Source organism: Pinus tabuliformis, chromosome J (genome assembly GCF_031772625.1).
Source record: "Pinus tabuliformis cultivar Carrire ecotype Pingquan chromosome J, CPIR1, whole genome shotgun sequence".
Lineage (NCBI taxonomy): Eukaryota > Viridiplantae > Streptophyta > Pinopsida > Pinales > Pinaceae > Pinus > Pinus tabuliformis.
The window spans coordinates 343,843,737-343,867,108 of record NC_142295.1 but is presented as its reverse complement, the minus strand read 5'-3'; the positions used below and the strand labels follow the sequence as shown (position 1 = coordinate 343,867,108).

The following is a 23,372-nucleotide window of genomic DNA, read 5'->3' as shown; positions in this document are numbered from 1 at the left end:
AGAGAGTTCTAAAACATCATAGTGCAAAGGGTTTTGGCATTACAAAATCCCTCCCTCATAAAAACTGCAAATATAAATAACACCTAACTACCCACCTTACAACTTCAAGATAAAAAGAATGGATTTGATTCAATATAGTAGTTCTAATCTTCAGTATTAGGCCTCCCAAATATGAGGGGAAGAAATAACTTAGCATTCTGGGAAAATGAAACAGATCACTGAATTTCACTGACATGATATATATTGGCTGGGAAATTCATCTTGTCAATAGATACCTTCATAGCCAGTGACTCACTCTAATGCCATATTGTTTGGTATAGAATAGGAATAATGGTCGTGAAATTTTAAGGTTTTATTTATCATTCAGAAGTAGCTTTTGAAGAGCTCCAGTTCTTTTTCTTACAAATGAGAAGTTTTTCATCCCTATTATTAGCATCCTCATTGTCCCTCTGGTGGCAATTCCATCTCATGTATGTGGCTAGATTCTTGACACTATTCACAAAATGGGGTGATTCACACATTATGACATAGCCAACAGGTCTTAATATATGGTCCATTTCCAAAAACACATATTTCATCTCACATTTGTTTCAAAAAATGCACATATTCAATAGTCAAGTATGTACTTTTTCCTCATTCAAGGTTATCAAGATTAAAAACCCAAGATTTAGCACCACTTGATAGATAACTATGTACCTACCTATGACTTTCTGCACTGAAAAGACCATCAACATGTAGGAGATCATATGTTCTTCGATAGGTTGAAAATGACTCACACCTGAAGAACACAAGCTCAAGTATTAGTGAAGATAATGGTATTGAGCAAACTAGATTACCTAATCAAACCATCAAGAGAAAGAACCTTACCATTCACTATCTGTACTAATTAGTCCTCAGTCATAAACATTCAAGGAATTTAGACCATAAGAGGAAAGCACATTCATGACCTACAGAGGATCATCTATCAGTGACTTAGCAAAACCCCCATAAAGAGTGTCCATATCCATAACATTTCTTATTTTGTATGTTCCAAGATCAAATGACAATGCCTTGTAATGGTTAATGCATTCCACCCATTGAGTTGTATCCACTTTGAAAGCACCATCAATGCCCCCATAAAATGTATGGACCTGCTCTAGGGCTACCTTCAAATGTTGTGGCCACTTTGGCGTGTGCCCTACTCCTAATTGCTTGAAGTTGGGATTTGATTTTACTATACAAGACCACACGGGAAAATACCAAGTAACATTTGGTTCAATGTTGTCATCACATTCATGGGGCTAAACTGTTTTCTCATGGGTAGTGTAGAAACCACTGTCCAACGATTTCTACCATACATCAATGTCATCCTTTTTATTGTATAGTTTATATAAGATGTTGTTCAAAAGACCTTGAAGGGAATCATAGTTAGCATTCTACTCCTCTATAGTTGTGTTCCATCCATACCATCTATTTTCATAGTTTATTGGTGGTATAGGTAGGACCCAAAAGCATCTTGGTCATAGTACTCAATCTATTTCCATAAAGTAGTCTCCACGTGCATTAGCAGAACTTCACTCAACAAATAGCTACCAAGTTCCCATAAAAATTAAATAATTAAAGAGAATCAAGGACAATGTTGATAAAATTAAACTAATTAAAACAACTTAGTTGGATCATGTTCCTTATGTCTTTGAGGGAAAATAATTTTTTCATAAAATCACTCTCTTACTAAATTAGTGAACAAAACCCACTAAACTGAACAAGAATATCAATCTAAAATTCTTCGTACCCATAAAGTTTGATTGAATTGAAATAAATAATATAAACTAAGTAAATAAATGAAATTAAAATAATTGTAAGTAATTTAATTAAATAAATAGTATGGGTTTAATGGTTATGTTCATGTGTTTTCTCATAAAAAAACACTACTTCAAATCCAAAGAAATGGAGTATCTACACCTTCCTAAACTATAACAATCAAATCAAAAGTGAAGTTGAAAATTTATATATAATAAATAAGGAAAATGTAATGAAATATTTTTCATTTGGGAAAGTATTGAAGAATAAGAATAAGAAAATGATTGGGATCTGGGTGGAAGTCCCCTACACCTAGTTGCAGTAGCACTTATACTCTCCCCACTAGTTATTCATATTGATTGTGAAATAAGACTGAAACTATATTTATTTTTACCAATTAATGATTTGCAAATTGTTGTATTCACTTTATCCATGTTAATTTGAGTACTTCTAAGCCATTACACAATCTAGAACACAACAAAAATTTAGAAGGTATCATCAAATACACAAATTCTATCCATGGAATGAGACATCGAGAGCAGTGAGCCATGTCAAATGCATTGGATGGATAAGGAAGCCATTGTGTAGAGATGATACCCAACATTGCAGGAATACCCCGTTCAAGTGAAAACTACACTTTCACTTCATGATTATCTCTGGGCGCTAGTGACATTGTAATAATTCCACGATCCAGCAAATCACCACCCCAACTTGCAACCTGAATATAAAGTATTCTCTTATATAAAAAAGGAAATGTATACTTATACATTAGATCTCACAAGTCATATTCATATAAAATTAGAGCATTTACATTAAGTAGCTTATTTTGATCCATATCATGTAAGATACATAAATTTACATATCATAGCAAGCAATAACAATTAGAGATAGATTAATGAATATTGGATGTAAACCTATCTCAGAATCAACTCCTAGAAAAGACCTGTAATTCTGCATCTATTCTTGGTAAGTACCATGTCATCATGTTCACTAAGGCCTAATTGTATAAATCCACCTTGTCACAGCTAGTAGGAGGGAAGAGAAATGTCTCTCTAACATAATGTTTACTATTAAAATCAGCTCAAGAATAAGTTAAAATGTTATGCAAAGTAAAATGATGCATAGAAAAATAACTTTAGATCAATTCCTATTAATCCTCTTGCTTCTAACATGAAAATTTCTGTTAGCTTTCTTTTGATAATTTGGATGTCTTAGAATCTCAGGTATAGTGAACATCATAAGGTTGATCAACCATGTGTGTTGATGGTGTATCCATCATTTTAACCTGACTCTAGATTCCTTGTTGTTGTTTATGGAGTATACTTCCTTCATAACCTGACTACGTCATGTGATTAAAAATATAAACTCAAAAAGGTATCAAAGACTAGATTCGTTTTGGTAAAAGTATTAACACTAGTTAGAATGCTACCCACCCAAAATCCAGTATCAAGTGAAGTTTGTACTTAGCCATCTTTCATTCATGGGATCAACTCTTCCATATGATCCACATATTCACCAAATCCATTAGGAAACATTGTAACTCCACCAGGGAAGAGGAATTTCTCCCCTTCTTTCCTCAGCCAATGTTGATTTGATTTTTCACTATGGATCCATTGATAGGGGATATTTCTATGCCAATCAGAACATTTAAGGAGGAGTAAGTTTGGAAAGAATGCCAAATTATTATCTTAGATCCTCTATAACATTTGGGTGAAAGAAGATGTAGTTACCATTGCTTTATAACTTCAAGATTTTTGTACTCTTTTTAACGGTGATGGAAGAAACAATAAATATGAATCAAGTATGTCCCTGTACCAACACTTTTAGGTTTTAACCCTGTACATAAATTACCTGCATACAAATTCTAAAATTAGAAAATAAACAATGGCGAGAGCATAACACATAAAACAAATATACACAGATATTTTCCCCTAGATCCCAAAACTGGGACTACTAGATTGATTTTCATTATGTTCCTTTCAATGTTACAATACGTATATATACATGTCGAAGCATCCATAAAACCCAATCCATTAACCCTAGATTATAACATAACGATAGTTCCCTTAACCATATCTACGAAATAGCATGGACCAAAAACCATTGCACCCAAAACCATGTCCAAAATCCATGCACACAACCATAGGTAGGTATGCCCACCTAATATAGGGTCAAAAAAAAATTCCCTGGGCCACTACCCCGCACCCTGTAGAGGTGGGCTATTGCCCCCATCAAACCCTCAACAGGGGGGCTACCACCCCCCTTAAACCCTCCAACAAGGGGGCTATTCCCCCCCCCCCCCTCCCTATGACCCCCCTGCTGCGTCCAACACAACAAAGGGGCATCTCCACCCCCTCGGTTTAACTACTGGGGCTAGTCGTGGAAAGAATAGAACACAACCCAACATTGTCCCACTTGTTGTTTTCTTTCCATAGGGGGCCACATGAGAGCTTAGTCATTGATCCAGCCCTACAAAACCCATTTTTCTCTACACCAAGAGAACTTCTGAGTGCTCATAGACTTTGTCAATGCATCTGTAGTATTCTTCAAAGTGTCCACCTTTACCAGCATCACATTTTTATCTTCTACCATATCCCTCATAAATTGATACTGGACATCAATGAGCTTTTTCTTTGAATGATAAGTAGGGTTATTTGCCAAGAAAACTGCACTTTACTATCACAGTCTATCCTTATAGCTCGCTATACTAACCCCATATTTGAACACAAACTGTGCAACCAAACTACTTCCTTGCTTGCATGAGTGGTTGTCATGTATTCCGCCTATGTAGTTGATAGTGCCACTACAAATTGTCTCTTACTCATCCAACTGACTGCACCTATAAATAGGTTAAACACATACCCACTTGTAGATCTTCTCTGGTCCAGATCTCCAACCCATTCAGCATCAACAAAGCCATGGATGTCCAAAACTCTGATCAATCCTAGTCTTCCTTGGTAACACAAACTATAATCACTAGCGCCACGCAAATACCTGAAAACCCGCTTCATTGATGTCCAATGCTCCTTCCCTGGTTTTGACATAAACCTGCTTAATACTCACACTACATGTGCAATGTCTGGTCTAGTACAGACCATTTCATACTTGAGACTATCGACTACACTTGCATATGGAACATAGGACATGTCCTCTTCCTCTTCTTGTGTCTTGGGACACTATTCAGCAGATAACTTTACACCTATAGGAATAGGAACCTTCACCGGTTTACTATCCTGCATATTTAACCTTTGCAATATTGTATCGACATACTTCCTCTGGTTTAACCATAGCTTCCTCTTTGCCTGATCTCATTTAATTTCCATGCCCAAAATATAGCTTGCAACACCAAGATCTTTCATATCAAATTTGGAGGACAATTGGGTCTTCAAATCCTGGATAATTTCTTTGTCATTTCCAACCAGAAACATATCTTCCACATACAAGACCAGATAAATAATATGGTCACCAATTAATCTAAAGTATACGCATTGATCTGCTTTACTTCTAGTGAAGCCAAGTTCCCATATAAATGTATCAAATTTCTGATACCACATCCTTCGTGACTGTTTTAACCCATACAGAGATTTTTTTAACTTGCATACCATTTCTTTCTTACCCTTCACCTCAAAGCCTTCAGGTTGCTTCAATGTAGATATCTTCTTCCAGATCGCCATGAAGAAATGTTGTCTTCACATCCATCTGTTCTACCTCAACACCAAAAGGAACAACAACAAATAAAAGTAATCTTATAGAAGCTACCTTGGCAACAAGCGAAAAAATATCACCAAAATAAATTCCCGACACCTAGGAATAACCTTTTTCTACCAACCAAGCTTTGTATTTCTCCACCTTTCCTTCTGCATTCATCTTCTTCTTGAACACCCATTTGCTACCAATGGGTTTCCTTCCGGCCGACAACTCCACTAGATCCCAATCCTCATTTTTGTGCAAGGATGCCATTTCATCAACTATGGTCTCTTTCCATAGTTTTCCATCATCTGAATCTACTCCTTCCTTCACAGTTCTAGGATCATCATCAGTAATATATAAAGAAAATTTTAAATAGAAATAAGATGGACTATACCTTTCTGGATGCCTTCTTTCTCAAACTGATCTTCTCACAACCGGAGATTGTGACTCTTCATCTTCTGATTCCTATTCTGCTGTAGAGTCGAATTCTTCCTCCTTTAGCTCAAACTCTATCTTCTCAGGTTCCTTTGGTAGGATTTCATGTTTAATAACATATTTCACCTCTCTAAACACCACATCTTTGTTGTACACAACCTTCCTTGTTACTAGGTTCCAAATATTATAACCTTTTAAACCATCCTTGTACTTAATAAAGATGCACTTGTCAGATTTACTATCCAATTTTTTTCTTTTCTCCTTTGGAACATGTACATATGCATCACATCCAAATACCCTCAGATGTGAAAGAGAAGGTTTATTACTAGTCCATATCTCTTATGGAGTCTTATCTTCCAACATTGACGAAGGACATCTATTGACCAGGTAACATGCAGTCTCCACGACCTTTACCCACAATTCTTGTCCTAAACCGGCACCACTGAGCATGCTTCTTTCCCTTTCCATCAACATTTTTTTCATTCTTTCTACAACTCGATTTTTCTCAGGTGTTTATCGAGTAGTCTTCTGCCATGCTATACCACACTTCTTACAAAACTCTTCAAATTCCTTCTTGCAAAACTCTCTACTGTTATTTATCCTTGGAACCTTTATCTTCTTTATCTCATTTTCCACCAGAGCCTTAAATTCTTTAAACCTGTCAAAGACTTTAGATTTCATGTTGAGGAAATATGTCCATGTATTCCTTGAGAAGTCATATATAAGTGATACATAGTACACAGACTTACCCCGTGATGGAAACGACATAGGTCCAAACACATTACTATGCACAAGCTCTAATATTTGTTTCGCCCTCTTACCACCAAAGGGGAAACTCACTCGATTCTTATTCCCATATAAAAAATTTCCACATAAATAAAAATCTAGAGAGCTATTATACATACTTTCTACCGTACCTTTACCATGAATTATTCAGGGGCCCTTCTCTCCAATATGTCCAAGGCTTTGATGCCATAACATGGTATTTTCTCCAGAGACCACTAGATTTTTATCTCCACTTTCAGTAACTACAGAATTGTTGCACCCATCAATAACAGTGCTACCTTGCAGCTTATACAGAGTTACAATCTAAACTCCCCACATCAATACCAGTGCTCCCCGAACCATCTTGCAGGTATGTTTCTCGAACACTGTTTTACACCTGCATCATCCATTTTACAGAAACCACTGTTTCTAGCTAATGTAGGAATATGCAAAACACCCAGAAGTGTTCTCATCCTTCCACCTTGCAACTTCAACTTGACTTTTTTGCAACCAATGATTCTATCCTTCCTGTCATCCCCTAAGAAGACATCACCACCATCATATTTCTCATACTCGTAGAACCACTCTCCATGGGGAGTGAAGTGATAGGATGTAGCTGAGTCAATCAACCATGCCTCATGATCTACATGTGTACTTGAAAGAGAAGCCAAGTACACATCCCCACCTTCATCTGAGGTGGTTTTTGTCTCTGCAAAACGAGCATCATCAGATCCCTTTCCTTTCTTAAGATATTTATATTTGCAATCCCTTTTGTAGTGCCCTTCCTTTCTGCATTTCCATCACACCTTTACACGTTTTCCTGGAGATTTAGGTATCCCTCTAGATTTAGATCTCTCATTCGAGGACTTATTTTTGTTTATGTTCTAGGACCGTCCTCGTATAGACAAGGCATCACCATTCTGACTCTCCATATTTTTCCATCTCATCTCATCCATCAGCAAGGATGAGACTATTTCATCAAACTGCAAGGTAGTTGCATTGCTACCTATTGCAACAAGCAGACTATCCAACGAATCTGGTAGAGAACACAACAAACTAATGCACTTATCTTCATCTAAAATTTTAATATCAATAGATAATAACTCGCTTACCACAGTATTAAATGAATTCAGATGCTCTGTCACTAAGTCTCCATCTTTCATCCTCAGTTTATACAAATTTTTCTGTAGGAACAATTTATTCACCAGAGACTTAGATTGGTACAAAGTCCCTAACCTGTCCCACAAAGCCTTCTTTGTAGCTTCTCCTAATACATTCAACAGTACTGAATCTGAGACACACAATCATATTATTCTTTTTTCCTTCCAATCCAACTTCTTACATTATTCATCGGACCCTTCCGTTGGTTCAGTATTTGGATCTACCATGATCTAGTGATCTTTATCCACCAGCGCATCCTCCATCTTGAGTTTCCACAGCTAAAAAATTTGACCATTAAAGTTCTCAATCTTTATGTTTCCACTGCTTGCCATCTTCTTTCACCACAAGAAACGATCCCACAGATCTCCCATTGAATAGGGTCCAACATAGGCTCGAGCAAAACCCCTCAGTAGTAAAGGTGTCTCCTTGAAGCCGAAAAAACTCTGATACCAAATGCAGGTTTTAACCCCGTATAGAAATTACATGCATACTAATTCTAAAAACAGAAAATAAACAATGGCGAGAGCATAACACATAAAACTAATATACGCAAAGATTTTCCCCAGGATCCCAAAACTGAGACTACCATATTGATTTTTCATTATGTTCCTTTCATTGTTACAATACATATATATACATATTGAAGCATCCATAAACCCCAATCCATTAACCGTGGATTGAAACATAAACGTAGTTCCCTTAAACAAATCTACAAAATACCATGGATCGAAAACCATCACGCCCAAACCATGTGCAAAATCCATGCACAAAACCATAGGTAGCGGCTAGTAATGGAAAGAATATAACACAACCCAACAACACTCATCCTTCCCCTTTGGCCATCTAATAGGTATCTTGTAGCCTTTTGGTGGAGGGTTTAAGGATTCTACTCTTATAGAAAGTGGGGGGTAGTGTTGCTCCCTAAATCCAAGCCCATGAGAATTATACTTTCTCCATATCTAGAAAAATGAGAGTCAGACCATTTCAGTAGATTGAAATTGAATGGCATAACTCAAAACACATACAAAAGAAACATAAAAAAATGATTTCACTACAAAGTAACAATGGAAAATAATCTTAAACTTGTTTCAATAGAAATTTTTTTCCATCTAAAAGTAATTGAGAAGACTTACCACACAGTTCACTAGACCCCGCCTAAGAAAGAAATGGATTAATGTACACAAATGACCAAAATAGGTCGATGGGACTAGAATGTACAACACATCATAATATTTAGAGTACATAAGTCATGTGCATCTTGTGTGCCTAGTAAGGGAAAACCTAATTAGTTCATCCAATGTGGTTGATTGGTAACAAACAAGAAATTGTGAGATCTACCAACTCACAGACATTAATTCATTTAGTAAATTTACCAAGAAGTACGAACTTTGTATTATTCTGAATATCAGATTCAAAACACACCACAGATATGAGGTCATGAAACAACATGAATTTACTATAACTGGGTGAGTTTGTTCTAGGTTTCTAGGCACCTGTGATGATTTGAAAGGCTAAGAAAAAAAATATGCAACTAGAGGAGTATTCACTAGTAAATATACTAATGAATCTTGCATATGGTGAAGTTGTTGTTTGTTTACAATGTATATAAACACTTCCATTGCATTGACCTAATCCTCTATCCCTACTTAAAATAATGCCAACACGCCCTTTCCTATGTGGTGAGAAATACAACAAACAAATTGCAGTTCAATATATGTTTACTTTTCCAAGCTTTTCAAGTGTTCAACAACAAATTCATTCGTAATTTGTTCACTTGGAAATTCTGTAATATAGGAGTTCTACATAGGTCTGCACTAGGCACTTGTTGATGCATATTAGTATGAACCTCTAACAGAATATTCTAAGATGATACTCACTCCACAAATCTGAAAGGACATGTTACAATATGTAAGAACAAGCTATGTGCTAGTACTGCATTCTGTCTAATCTCAAACCTTCAGTTACACTTGATTTTTTCTTCACCATGACATAATAAATGTTGGTAAATATCAAGAACCCTCCTTCCTATTGAATATGATAGCGTTATTATGAGAGAAATATTTGATTTCCTTTTGAACTAATAATATAGGCTACAAAAGATGAGTTCCATTGTCTTGCAAATGCCATTTTAATTGTAAAAATCAAAATGTTGTAGTTAATACCTCAGTTAATACCCTTTTTCCTAGGAAATCATTACATTGGATCCTCTAGGACTTTCTCATGTGTGATGGCATATGAATAAAACTGTAATCCTAAGTTCATGCATATTTACCATCAAAGGCTTCCTTTCATAGGACTCCCCTTGTATTCCATATTCTAGAATATATAGGCCAATCCATGTGCAAACTGTTAGATACTTTACCTATTCATGTATGCTACATTCTACTTCTTCACCAAGATGGAGATTATGAGCCTTCTCTCTCGTATTTTGTACTTCGGCTACATGATAATTATCTCATATGATTTCTTTGTATTGACAAGTGCATTTTGTTTCTACGCATGTTTCTAGTTTCTATGGACCATTTATGCTTCATTTAATATTGATTAAAGTTACATGCTGTAGTGAAATTTTCCTCAAGGCTCAAATTTGAATTTGAGCAGATTCATGTGGTAGAATGCTAGATGTTTGTTCTTTGCTCTAGTGTTTAGGAAAATAGAATAGGAATTTTTATTGTGCTAACAAGAGGAGTTGGTTAGAAATCTTGTATCACTACAATTGCTTGTACACTCAATTGATCCCTTATGTGGGGAGGTGGTCAAAAGTTCCATACCACAACAGTCACTTGTATAGTTGAGTGTTGTTGTAATGCCATTATCTTCTCAATTTTTCCCATATAGTGTTTTGCTCCAAAGAGGCTTGTTTTTCAACACATGTTCCAAACTATAGGGAATAAATTCTTGAATCCTTCATATGATTTGGGAATTACAAATGCTAATACATTGATTTTGTATTGAAAAATTCACCTATGCTATCTTATTTTGAGGAGAATAAAATTGGTGGGACTACGAAAAAAATAGCCTTTGCTAATTTCAGTGAGGAACTAGTGGTTATAAATGATGGCCCCACTGGTGGTAAATTTATAGGGTTGATAATGGATCCAACCTATTGATAACCACTAGGGAAATGGCTAGCTACAATAGGATTCTTTCTAGAACAGAAGTTTCTTTGCCCTTAGGATGGGAAGGATGGTTGGCATAAGGGAATTTATACATCAACTTAGGAGGGGGTGCTTTATCCTTTTAAATCTGAATTCATAACTTGCAGGATTTATAATTTACTTCTGCAAGGTGGGTACAATATTAGGCTGCAGAGAAATGAAACAAATATTGGGTTGAAGTTTTCAGGTAATAGAAATGTCTGTATCCCAATGTGGTCTTGGGATCCAGGGATTTGTATGAGGGATGGTTTACATCATAATGGATCGCTTCACGGTATGGGAGAGTGTGACAATGATGCTTGGTTCAATTGTGTTGGAGCATTCTACAGGCATATTCGAGATTCTAGTATTGCTACGTAGTTTCTAGATTGCTTGAGGGAAAAAAATATTGAGAAGGGAGGACTGTAATGTCCCTTTCCGAATGATTAGTTATGGTTGAATGACCTGAAAATCATACCTTTAAAAAATTTTAACTCTAGCTAGTCGTAGTTGTGTGATATGAGTTACAAACCATTAGTCCAAGTCTCCCTCTCTTGCTTCATACATAAGAGTATCACCATTATCCTTTGCCCTTGCAGTAGCTAAGTTATTCCCCTAAACATCATTTCCCTCGTATGGTCCGCTAGAAACAGACTCTCCACTATTTGAAGGATTGGAGCATGTTTCAACTTGAGCTTGTTGAGTTGTTGAAGAGGAAGCCCTGAGTAGCATCGCAAGAGAGACCTCAAAGTTTTTTCTTATCCCTCTACCACTACCATCGACATTAGTTGCTTCATGGGAAGGAAAGATAACAACACCACCACCACCAGAAGCTTCTCATTGATTTGGGCCAATAATACTAGTATCAACCATGGCATTTCCAGAGCTCATTTTAGGCTCAAAAGATTCATTATTACCATTATTTGATGTTCCCAAAATACCCTGTGAAGAAAACCCATCAATATTTTGACCTTGCCCATCCGATGTGCCGCCAAAATTCCGAACCCAAGGAGATATTTTCCCATGGCAGCGAGCCTGTTCATATTCCACGTCATATGTAGGCATCTCATATCAACAAAATGGACAAGGATTATGTTGTTCAAGCCACAAAATAATGAAAACATAATTGTACATGTGTTTACAAGGCACATGTCCTACTTGAGTGCCCACTTCAAATTCATTCTTGCATATTGCACACTGTGTAGAATCAGTAACAAGAAGGACTTGGATAATTCTAATGGTGGGCATTGTTCCTACAGAAGCTTTGGAGGCAAGAGGTGTACCATACCTTTTGGGGTCATTTTCTACCAGTTTCTGAATAAGATGAACCAAACCAGGCCTAAGTAAATAATCACCAAAGTTACGAGGCAATCTAGTTGGCTGAGCCCCTGTGTTTTCATCAACAAATAATTCCACATTCTCCCCACCCAGACCCATCAAATTATGCATCATTTGACCATGAGTAAACATCATAGGATTGAACCCACCAGGATCCATCCAAATTTGTACCCTTCCTCCTCTCCCTCTCTGCTCCTCATCATTGGTATTACTATTGTTTTTTTTGTCATCATCGTTCCCATGTTGGAAGAAAGCAGCAAGGGATTCCATCATTTGGGTTATGCCATGATCAATTGTAAGAGTTGTAGAATGACCCCCATTAGGAACTAGTCTAGCTTGCCATGGCTAGAATAGCAATCCCCCTTTCTCCTCCCCTTGCCCTCACCCAGGTGTATATGGGTGGTATCCAACATTTGGTGTTGGTCTCTCTATTTCCTCTACAATGCCTCCATTGTATTGGGTGGAAATGAGGCCTTCCTCCTGTGCATCAATTATGATACTCGTTTGGCACTAATGACACTAGTAACTCTTCCCTTCTCTTTTGGATGACATCCTTATATGTATCCCACCCAATTCCTCCCTTCCTCCTCCCATTTTTGTTGTTAATAGAATGCAATCCAATAGCATCTTCCCACTGGTGACAGGCATCATTGTGACTTTAGCAAAATGATGTGCATCAAAATTCTTTATTTAGTCCACTGCAAATGGATCCAATATAGCTTGATAACCTAGAATCTCAAGTCTTATTGTATCTATTCTCATGTGATATGCTTCTTGAGAAGCACAACCATTGCTCAGCTCTAATAAGTCACAATAATAATAATAATAATAATAATTCCTTTCATTATTATTTTTACAAGTACATTAAATGATGACTAAACCTAGTTACGTTTTCCAACATCATGGTGTCTTCCCACATATAGTAGTTTTTTGCACATGCAATTTTTTCTATCAAAGAATTTTGACACACCATGGATAAGGGATAATTCCTTTTACACACAAATTTCACAAGTTCAATCCTATCAGTTGAAATCAACACCAATTTAATTCTACTTTGGTACCTAAAGGTTAGTTTTCTACAGATGCATAACTGATTAAAGCATAGAAAACTATAATAAAAATAAATCAATCAAAAGAATACATAACACACTAATTTTGGGTATTATATACCCTACAAGTGCTTTGCTTAACTTAACTTTCATTCCATTGATAAAAACTATTTCTTGAGCATGCCCAAATTTCTCGATCTCATCCTTAGCTCTTTCACACAAATCTTCTTTGGTATCCAATCTTACAGATTCCAAATATCTTATTTCTCTAATATAGTTTTGGGAGATAAAGTTAGCAGATCACGAAATAGTTTGATGCGTGATTGCACAAACATGAGCTATAAAGGAACTATAATAATAAAAAGAATTGGAAAATTGCATTAGTTATTTGTGTCAGGTGATTCTTTGTTGATCAATTTTCTCAACAAATGAAAAATTTATAAAAAAAAATCTTATATCTCAATAAGAATCATCATTTCTAGATACACAAGATCTTTGAATGATATTTGGTATTTTGGTCCTTAGGTGCAACCCTCTAGGGGAGACTCCAATTACAACCCTCTAGAGGAGAATCACATAACTTTACATATTTGCTATAATTTACAGAACTTAAGAGTTTCATCACTTTCGAGATCAAGTATAATTCTCATCAACTCTTTGTTGATGGCACAATTCTCATTGGAAAAAATATGCAAACAAACACTAAATGTTGTCCTTATAAAAGAAGGATGGAGTTGACTGATAAAAAAATGCCATTATCTATGCCTAAAATCATCTCTATTTCTAGGAGAGAACCTTGTAAATCTAGGAGATCCACTTAAATAAGGCTTTGAGATCTTTCATATCTCTAGGAATGCCTATCCAAAACAAAGTAAAAATAATTTGGAAGTGATAGCAGAGAAAAAAGAGTCAAGGAATCAACCTTTACAAAAGTGATGGCTATACCAGGGAAGGATGCTCCATATCTTGAATGCATCTTTGAGTGCATGCCTTATATTTTTTTGTAGAATCCATGTACCTCTAAACATGTTCCTTGAGAGATAGTAAAGGTTATAAGAGAATATGCCTCTTTTAAACTGGTGTAGAATTTAACAGGAAGAAATAGTAATCCATCATTTGACAACAACTAATAATGTTTTGGGGTATAATGGACCATTCAACATCTAATTTTAAATGAGGGTAAAGGCTTGTGTTCTATTGGATTTGAGGTTAGGAAGAAGGTACTTGAAAGTATAACTTCCTCAAACACCGAAAGTTGTGTTGAAGTGTAGTTCCATATAAGATATTGCACACACACATTATAATTCTAAGTGAGTCCTTGGAAACTAAATTTTGTAAAAGAATGCTTACCTAAACAGATATTTATGTTAAAGGCTTGGATTTCAACAGTTCATATTATGATATTCCATATTTCTACATTCCCATAAAATATTTATTCTCATTTTTTCTAATTGATATTGTCATACAGTCTTAATAAAGTAATTCATATTCCATAAAATAATTATAGAGATGATTGAACCTTGTTGCAAGAAGTCATAGCTCATTCCATTGATCAAAAGAACAGCTTCTTAAGGAGGCATGGAAAAATTTCATGCTTAGAATTGGTGAGTGGGATCATCTATGTAGTAGAGGTGATTACATTAAATTTCTGATATTGGAAAGTTTAACCAAACTAGATTCTAAACTGAAATCAAAGAATTATCATCATTTTTTTCTATCATTTTCTATTGTTATTTCTCATGACTGAATTATATTGTCACATTCAGAACAATATATTGTTTTGATTGTAATTCTTTGTGCTTAAAAAGTTTTGCAAAGAGAGATGCATTGATCTAATGACATGTAAAATTTTCCTAAAAATTACCTTAAAATCCCTTAACAATAGATAATTAACATCATTCATCGAAAAATAACTTGATATGTTGATCATAATTTGAACCTATTCACTGTAGTAGTAGTATTCCATAATAATGAAAACTAAGATGACGAATAAAATTGGCCAAGTTGTAAATAAATTTTCAATGTGGGAATAGGAAAATATTTGAACTAGTCCTTATTCCATGCTTTATATGGAATTGTTGAATGACCTGAAAATAATACCTTTAAAAAATTTGAACTCTAGCTAGCCGTAGTTGCATGATATAAGTTACAGACAATTAGTCCAAGTCTCCCTCTCTTGCTTCAGACATAAGAGTATCATCATCATCCTCTAGCCTCGTAGTAGCTAAGTTCTTCCCCTAAATGTCATTTCCCTCTTCTAGTCTGCTAGAAACCATCTCTCCACTATTTTCAGTCATCTTGAGCTTGCTAAGTTGTTGAAAAGGAAGCCATGAATGGCCCTGGAAGAGAGACCTCGAAGTTCCTTCTTGTCCCTCTAGCACTACCATTGATATCCATATATTTTCATCAACAGTCATGTTGAAAATCTACTGGGTTCTCCAGGAGATGGTGACTATGGATGATCTGTAGCATCCATGTTGAGCGTGTTATGTGTCATTATTGATTCTAGTCGGGTTCCACCTCATCCAATTATTTTCCTTCTTAACGATGCAAATAATATTTTCTGTTGGCATCTCATGGATTTATGAAGACACTTAAATGGAAGGAAACAATAAGAGATTTAATAAATGTGGAAGCATTTGGCACAGGAGTAGTTGATTTAGTTTATCAATCTAGTCATGTATCATGGCCTTCTTTGGTCTACACCAAGTCAGCAGTTTATGACGCCCTATGCAACACAAGATATTTTTCATCTTATTACTAGAGATACAGATTATCAAATATTTGTTGAGGACTATGGGGATATCTCAGGATTAGATATTATATTCATCATTGGAGACTATTTCTATCGCACTGGATATGACAAGCCAGATAATTTTTTTCCTAGAAGCATACAACTTCAAAGGGAGAACTTAATCAACTTATTGAAAACACTTTCGGTTCCTTCTAGTTAAGAAATTCTTAGGAAAGAGTTGATCTCATGGTTGTAGAAAATAGCACCCAAGAGGATCGGCCAGTTTTCTTCAACTATCTTTAATGGTTTATGGTTATTTATTTAAAGAAAAATATCCAGTATATTACATGTTTTGCCTTTGATATTTATTCTTCTTGCTCTTGTATTTTCCATATCTTCCAATATCATGTGTCTCTCTCGACTCACAGGTCTTTGGTGTATCTTTAAAGGTATGGTGTTGCATGTAGTGGGGCAAATTTTAGCAGTAGAATTATACTTGCAATGTTTGCTTTCTTGAGATTTCTATTGTCAAATTTAGTTATGAACTGGTATGCACATTCTTGCTAGGCAATGCTTATGTTTGTTCGAAGTGCTCTTTCTAGCTTATTATTTCCGAAGGCAATTTGGAGAGACTTATTAGCTAATAACATGCCTAACATTGATAAGGATTATAAAGAGAAATGCGTGATCCATTGGGGAGTAGTCACCTTTTATGGTACAGTTACTTGTCTACTTGTATACTGGACTTGGTGGAAGCATTTTGAAATTTGGTGGGAAGTAATTTTATTTGAACATGGCTACTTTTTCACTATCTCTAAAAAATTATTTGGTCGAAATTTTCTTAGGTCACTCATGGATTACATTATTCCACTATTTTTTCCTATTGCATTTTCTCTCTACATTGGTGGATTTTGTTTCCAATTTCCGATTGAAAAGATGGCAATGTTTGGTTCTATCCCGGAACCCTATGGATATATTTTTTTAGCTATTATTGTTGGTTGTGTGACTAGCATTATTGTTCGGTGGTGTGTTTGTCTATTGATCCCCATTGTTGGGAGTTGGTTATCAAATCCTGTACCACTATAGTTGCTTATACACTTAGTTGATCCCTATCGTGGGGAGTTGGTTGAAAATCATGTACCACTACAGTTTCTTTTACAACTGAGTGATGTTGTAATTCCATTATCTTCTCAATTTTCCCATATAGTGTTGCTGCTCCAAAGAGGCTTGTTTTCAACACATGTTCCAAACTACAGGGAACAACTTCTTACATTCTTCGTATGATTTCAGAATTATAGATGCTAATACATTTATTTTTGTATTGAAAAGTGCACCTATGCTATCTAATTTTGAGGATAATAAACTTGGTGGGACTACAAAAACATTAGACTTTGCTAATTTAAGTGAGGAACCAGTGGTTATAATCGTTGGTCCCATTGATGGTAAAGTTATAGGGCTAACAATGGATCCAATCTATCGATAACAACTAGGGCAATGACTAGCTACAATAGGATTCTTTGTAGAACAAAAGTTTGGTTTTGCCTAGGAAGGGAAGGATGGTTGGCATAAGGGATTTTTTACATCATGTTAGGAGGGGGTGCTTTATCCTTTGAAATCTGAATTCATAACTTGCAAAATTTATAATTTACTTCTACAAGGTGGGTACAATATTAGGTTGTAGATAAATGAAACAAATATTAGGATGAAGTTTTCAGTTAATAGAAATGTCAGTATCCCAATGTGGCCTTGGGATCTAGGGTTTTTTATGAGGTATGGTTTATATCATAGTGGATTGCTTCGTGGTATGCTAGAGTGTGACAATGATGCTAGGTTCAATTGTGTTGGAGCATTCTACAAGCATATTTGAGATTCTGGTATTGATATGTAGGTTCTTTATTGCTTGATTTCTTGATGGAAAACCATCTTGAGAAGGTAGGATTGTAATGTCCCTTTCCAAATGATTACTTATGGTTGAATGACCTGAAAATAATATCTTGAAAAATATGAGCTCTAGCTAGCCGCTGCAGTGTGATATAAGTTACAAACCATCATCTAAGTCTCCCTCTCTTGCTTCAGACATAAGAGTATCACCATCATACTCTGCCCTTGCAGTAGCTAAGTTGTTCTCCTTAACATAATTTCCCTCATCTGGTCTTCTAGAAACAATCTTTCCACTGTTTCTAGAACCAAAGCTTGTTTTAGCTTGAGTTTGTTGAGTTTTTAAAAAGGAAGCCCTGAATGGCCTCGCAAGAGAGACCTCAAAGTTCTTGTTTATCCCTCTACCACTACCACTAACATTAGTTTCTTCGTGGGAAGGAAATATAACATCAACACCACCATGAGAAGCTTCTTGTTGATTTTGGACAATACTACTAGTACCGACCATGGTATTTCCAGAGCTCATTTCAGGCCCAAATGATTCATTATTACTACTACTTTCCTTCCCAAAATACCCAATTAAGAAAACCCATCAACATTTCCACCTTGCCAATCCAATGTGCTGCTAGAATTCTAAACTAAAAAGAGATTTTCCCATGTGCTGACGGTGATGGACATGTGAACATGTTAGGGGATCTCCCCAAAAGGAAGTCCCAACTAGAACTCAGACCGTTTGGAGTAGGAGTCCCAATAGAGGGTAGTAAAACTATGCCTTAACTGTGATAGCACACAGAGGTAAGTGTGATTTATTTGTCAGAATAAAGTGTGTAACCTCGCAACGAGTCAACCGAGATGCATGGGGGTTCTAACATATGAAGGGGGGAAATGAAGTGTGTCCCTTAGAATCCTGTAATAGTACGTAGTTTGAAAGGAACACATGAGTTGAATGACGTCACAAGCTGTAAAGCATAATAGTCCACAATCCAAAGTGACGAGTTAAAGGAACAACATGACTTGAACAAGATTCATACAATAGTATACAAAATAGTTCATACACAAATGCATAAGTTAAACAACATACATTGCTAAAGTAACTAGAATAGTTGAACTACAATAATAACATATGCATGAAGACGTGTTGGATATGTTATATTATATAAAGTGAAAGTTCCATCCATACATACACCATTGATGACTACTAGCCACAAAAGTGGAACACTATAGTCAACACCGCCTACTCCTCCAAAGATATGTACTCGCTCTATGTTGTATAGGAGCCAAGGCTCATCACAATACTATCCAAGCCTTGTCTAAGAAATGCCTCGCTAAAACGTGGGCTCCAAAAAGCGAGTCCTATGGGTTATGAGGTTCTATATATAGCAAAGGGTAGGCTGATCCTTGAGATTCCCCTTTGACTCTAAGACTACCCTCATGCATCTTCAACTTCATTACATATAACTCTTTACATTATATATGATTGTTTCCATTCCACTAATGAAACTTGGAATTTCACTTTACATTACATTTCATTACAACATATACGACTTATAGTAGTGAGGTGGCCAAGAAAACTCATGACACAACTTGACATGACACTATTGACATGTACTGGCTGGCTGTGGTGTCCATGTCAAGTTGTTGTGCTGCTAAGTGGTGGATGTGTCTTTGGATGTGCTTCATCTTCACCTTCGCATAGCTTGATGTTGTGGGGTCTTCAATGGTCTTGGTCCTTACAAGATGGTTCCATGCATGTACTCCTTTCGCTTTCTGCTCAATGTGCTTTGTGCACCCATCTAGCTACAAGAAATTCTTCTAGCATGCACTCCTTCTTCATCCCACTCTTCATCTCACCAAATTCCATCAATGTACATGTTCCTGCAATTCACTCATCATGGGATGACATCAAATCCGAAAATCTCCTAGTCTAGCATGATGCATTGTTTTTTGTGTTCAGATCTAGGGATCGGGAGGGAGGAAAAAACACTAAAACTGCATAGAGCACAGCTCAAGCCCAGATGAGGAATTTTGGAGTTCGGTCTACACTGTCATGAAAAATACGCAGTGACCACTGGGAGGCAAAATTGTGTAGTGACAGTCACTAGTGTGAAATGCAATATGGGACCCTCAGGGGAATAGTTTCTATGTAGTTTCTAGAGAGAGGAAAGAGTAGGGTTACGGAGGGACTGCTAGGCAGTTCTGCACAGTTTCCAAAGGGAGAACAGATCAAGGCTCTAGAGGGACTACTGGTCAATTCTGTGTAGTTTCCAAAGGAAGGACAGAGCAGGGCTGCAGAAGGAACTGTTGTGAAGTTTTCAAGGGGAAGATAGGACAAGGCACTCAAGGGACCAACTGGGAATTCTGCATAGTTTACTGGAGCAGTGCAGAGCACACCAACAAAGGACCTGCTAAATAATACTATGTAGTTTTTGGAGAAATTGCACAATAAGGAAGCAAAGGCCTTGCTGATCATGATTGTGTTGTTTATGAAGGAAATGCATACTCACAGGTAGTAGGGAACTCAGCTAGGTATGCATGCGTAGCTTTGGAGAGCATTGCAGCCCTAGGGACCAGTGTAGTGCAGGTTTTTGGTAGACAAGAGGGTGGTCGAATAACTGTTCTTGAGAAATGCACAGTTCAGTTTGGGCATATAGGAAAGTTTTGTATAGTTTTGGGAGACAAACAGGATGCTCATTTGATTGCACAGTGCAGTTAACCTGGAGCACAACCTCAAGCACTGCACAGTTGTGGGTAGCGAAGCAGGGTCACTGAGGGCTGATACTGCGCAGTGCATCTCAGTTAGGGTCTGGTTGAAGGAGGTTGTCCAGTGAGAGAGATTTTCAGGAAAATGGCTAATTGTGGAAGGAAGGTGTACCATTGCAAAGTTGCATTGTGATCACACACTTAGCATACCTTGATGATAAGACAACACATACCAACAAGAAAACACATGTGCTTAGTGAGACCATCTTTAATCTAAGAGTGACAAGTGTGGCACTTGAGGTAGACCTTCAGACGACCGTGGCAACACTTGTGCGGATGTCCTTACAACTTTTTTTGTGAATACGAATGATGTTCACAGAGTGATGACAACTCATGCACACAAAGACAAACCTTCGAAATTGTCAGAACAAGATCGCAAGTATGACAAAGAAATTCATATGCCAAAAGAGGATCATTGGTCCAACCACCGACAGGGAGCAAGACACATAGAGGGAACACATGGAATGAATTTAAGTTCTTGCAACCATGCATGTAGTTGAAGACATAATGATATGTTGTTGATCAACAATAATTCAAGCTACACTAAGAGATGTATTTTAAATGGATGATATTTTCTTACCATACTTACCCTCCAGATACTTATGCATTTGACAAATTTTCCATGCAGTCTTGATCTTTTATCATAACTCAGTTCCTTGGTATTTCTCCTCAACTCCTTGAGAGTCATCTAGAATGTCATATTTCCTTGTGGTTAGTGAGATATACATCTGTGCAGTTTTAGCGAGCAGTAACTGCTACTGCAATGATGTCCTGGGAGGACATCTGCACAGTTTTTGAATGTAAGGCAGACTGGAAAGTTGGGACAACACTGTGTAGTTTTGAGATGCAAGACACTACTCCAGGATGGGGTCTTGGGAGGAAACCTCTGTGCAATATATGTATGCATGGTAGACTGGGCAGCTGAGGGACAATACTACACAATTTTTGGAGATAGTGGGTTCGGGTTGAGGGAAGGACACTAGAGGAAATCACTGCACAGTTTTGGATGCCAAGGGAGGATGTGGCACCTACACATTGCATAGTTCTAGCAGGCAAGGGAAAAATCCTAAGGGTTCCAAAAAAAAATATGCAATTCTGGAAAGATGGATGAGGCTAAGTTGCTAGGGAACTCCATAATTTGCCTAAGTGTGGGATCAGTGGAATTGATGTGAATAGTGATAGAACTTGACTATGATCACACACTTGAACACTTAGTGATAAAACATAGACCATCTAGAACATATAAAATGTACTCTTCTTGATGCAACAACCTTCGTGACAAGAGTGTGTGAAGTGAGTGTGAAACATCTCTACGTAATGAGAGTAAGTCATTTAAACAGACATTTCCCCATGAAGCAGAACAAACTTCCCTTTACATGACAAACGATGGTACCCATGCCCAAGGATGACACATGTTGCATAAAAATGTGACGTGAACAACTCTTAAGATCAAGGAGGGGGGCTTGAGGTCATCAGCTTACCAATAAGTAAACAAGGAACGATCAATCACAAGATCCGTGGTAGGCTCTAAAATTTGAATGCAAGAAAAAATTTTGGAGGGTGGTTGTAGCCGCTATGACATTGGAGACACACTGTTAGAACTCCATCTCTCTGTATGGACCTTTTCTCGTGAAAGCGAGTGTAACTCTTCCAGCAGTATTGGTTGATTCTTTAATCATCATGGCTTCCTAACTATCTTGAGTGTAGATGTAGTCCCTACCATCCTCTTTATTGGTTAGCACACATACCAAGCCAACTCAGCTGAGTTGTCTTCATTGGGGATGAGGGGTATATTGGTGCATAAGTAATATAACTATCAGAGTTTTAGTTTCATCTCTGGTGTTGCTCCATTGCCAGCAGGCCTCGACAGTACCCCAATGGAGTCATTCAAGAACACAAGCATCGCTTTTTTTCCAACAAACCTGGTCAATACCTTAATGGAGTTAATTGCATCACCTATTTGCACAAGAAGCCTTTCTCTTCTTTCGTCTTTACTTTTTTTTTCCATTTTTTTCAAAGAATTGTGCATAGGCACTTATTTATTTTCATGAGTCGAAAGAGGGATCCTGACTTATTGAGAGAAGAAGAGGTTGTTACTTCAAAGAAGTATGTTATATATACCTCTGATGTACTTGACAAGGTTTCCCCCCTCACCTTACTCTACTTGACTAAGCTGACAAGGGTTAACTGAATAATAGAATAACCGATTAGAGTAGGCAGTGCTAGTTAAAGAACAAGCGATGTGACTTCACCAAGACTCACTCCGAACATAACATATTTTCCATCAGGGTATCATCAACTCAATAATGCAAGATCATACTAAAGAGAGGAAAGAAAGAGATAACCAAATTTTGATAGTTGTACAAGTGCTCTTATCATTTTCTTGCCCTGTCTCAAAGCCAAACATGGTTTCATGTGAAGCTAACCTATCATTGGGTGAAAACAAGAAAACAAACAAATAAGTAAAGAGTAGAAGACATAAGCAACACAAAACAAGAAAGAAAAGAGAGACATGAAAGAAAACCAAAGCAAGAAATAAAAGAAAACATGAAAACAAAGCACATACACAAGCAAGAAAACATGAAAGCAAACACTACTCCTACTCCTAAAATAAGAAGTGCATGGGCCTACTCATGTAATGTAATA

General features: G+C 36.7%; 3 pseudogenes; all 3 read right to left on the bottom strand.

Moving 5' to 3' along the window:
- Window positions 1-359: 359 nt before the first annotated feature.
- On the bottom strand, window positions 360-8,780 carry LOC149227140 (putative methyltransferase PMT21 pseudogene; annotated as a pseudogene).
- On the bottom strand, window positions 864-9,182 carry LOC149227139 (putative methyltransferase PMT21; annotated as a pseudogene).
- A 2,319-nt stretch (window positions 9,183-11,501) lies between these two features.
- On the bottom strand, window positions 11,502-12,857 carry LOC149227138 (uncharacterized; annotated as a pseudogene).
- Window positions 12,858-23,372: the final 10,515 nt, after the last annotated feature.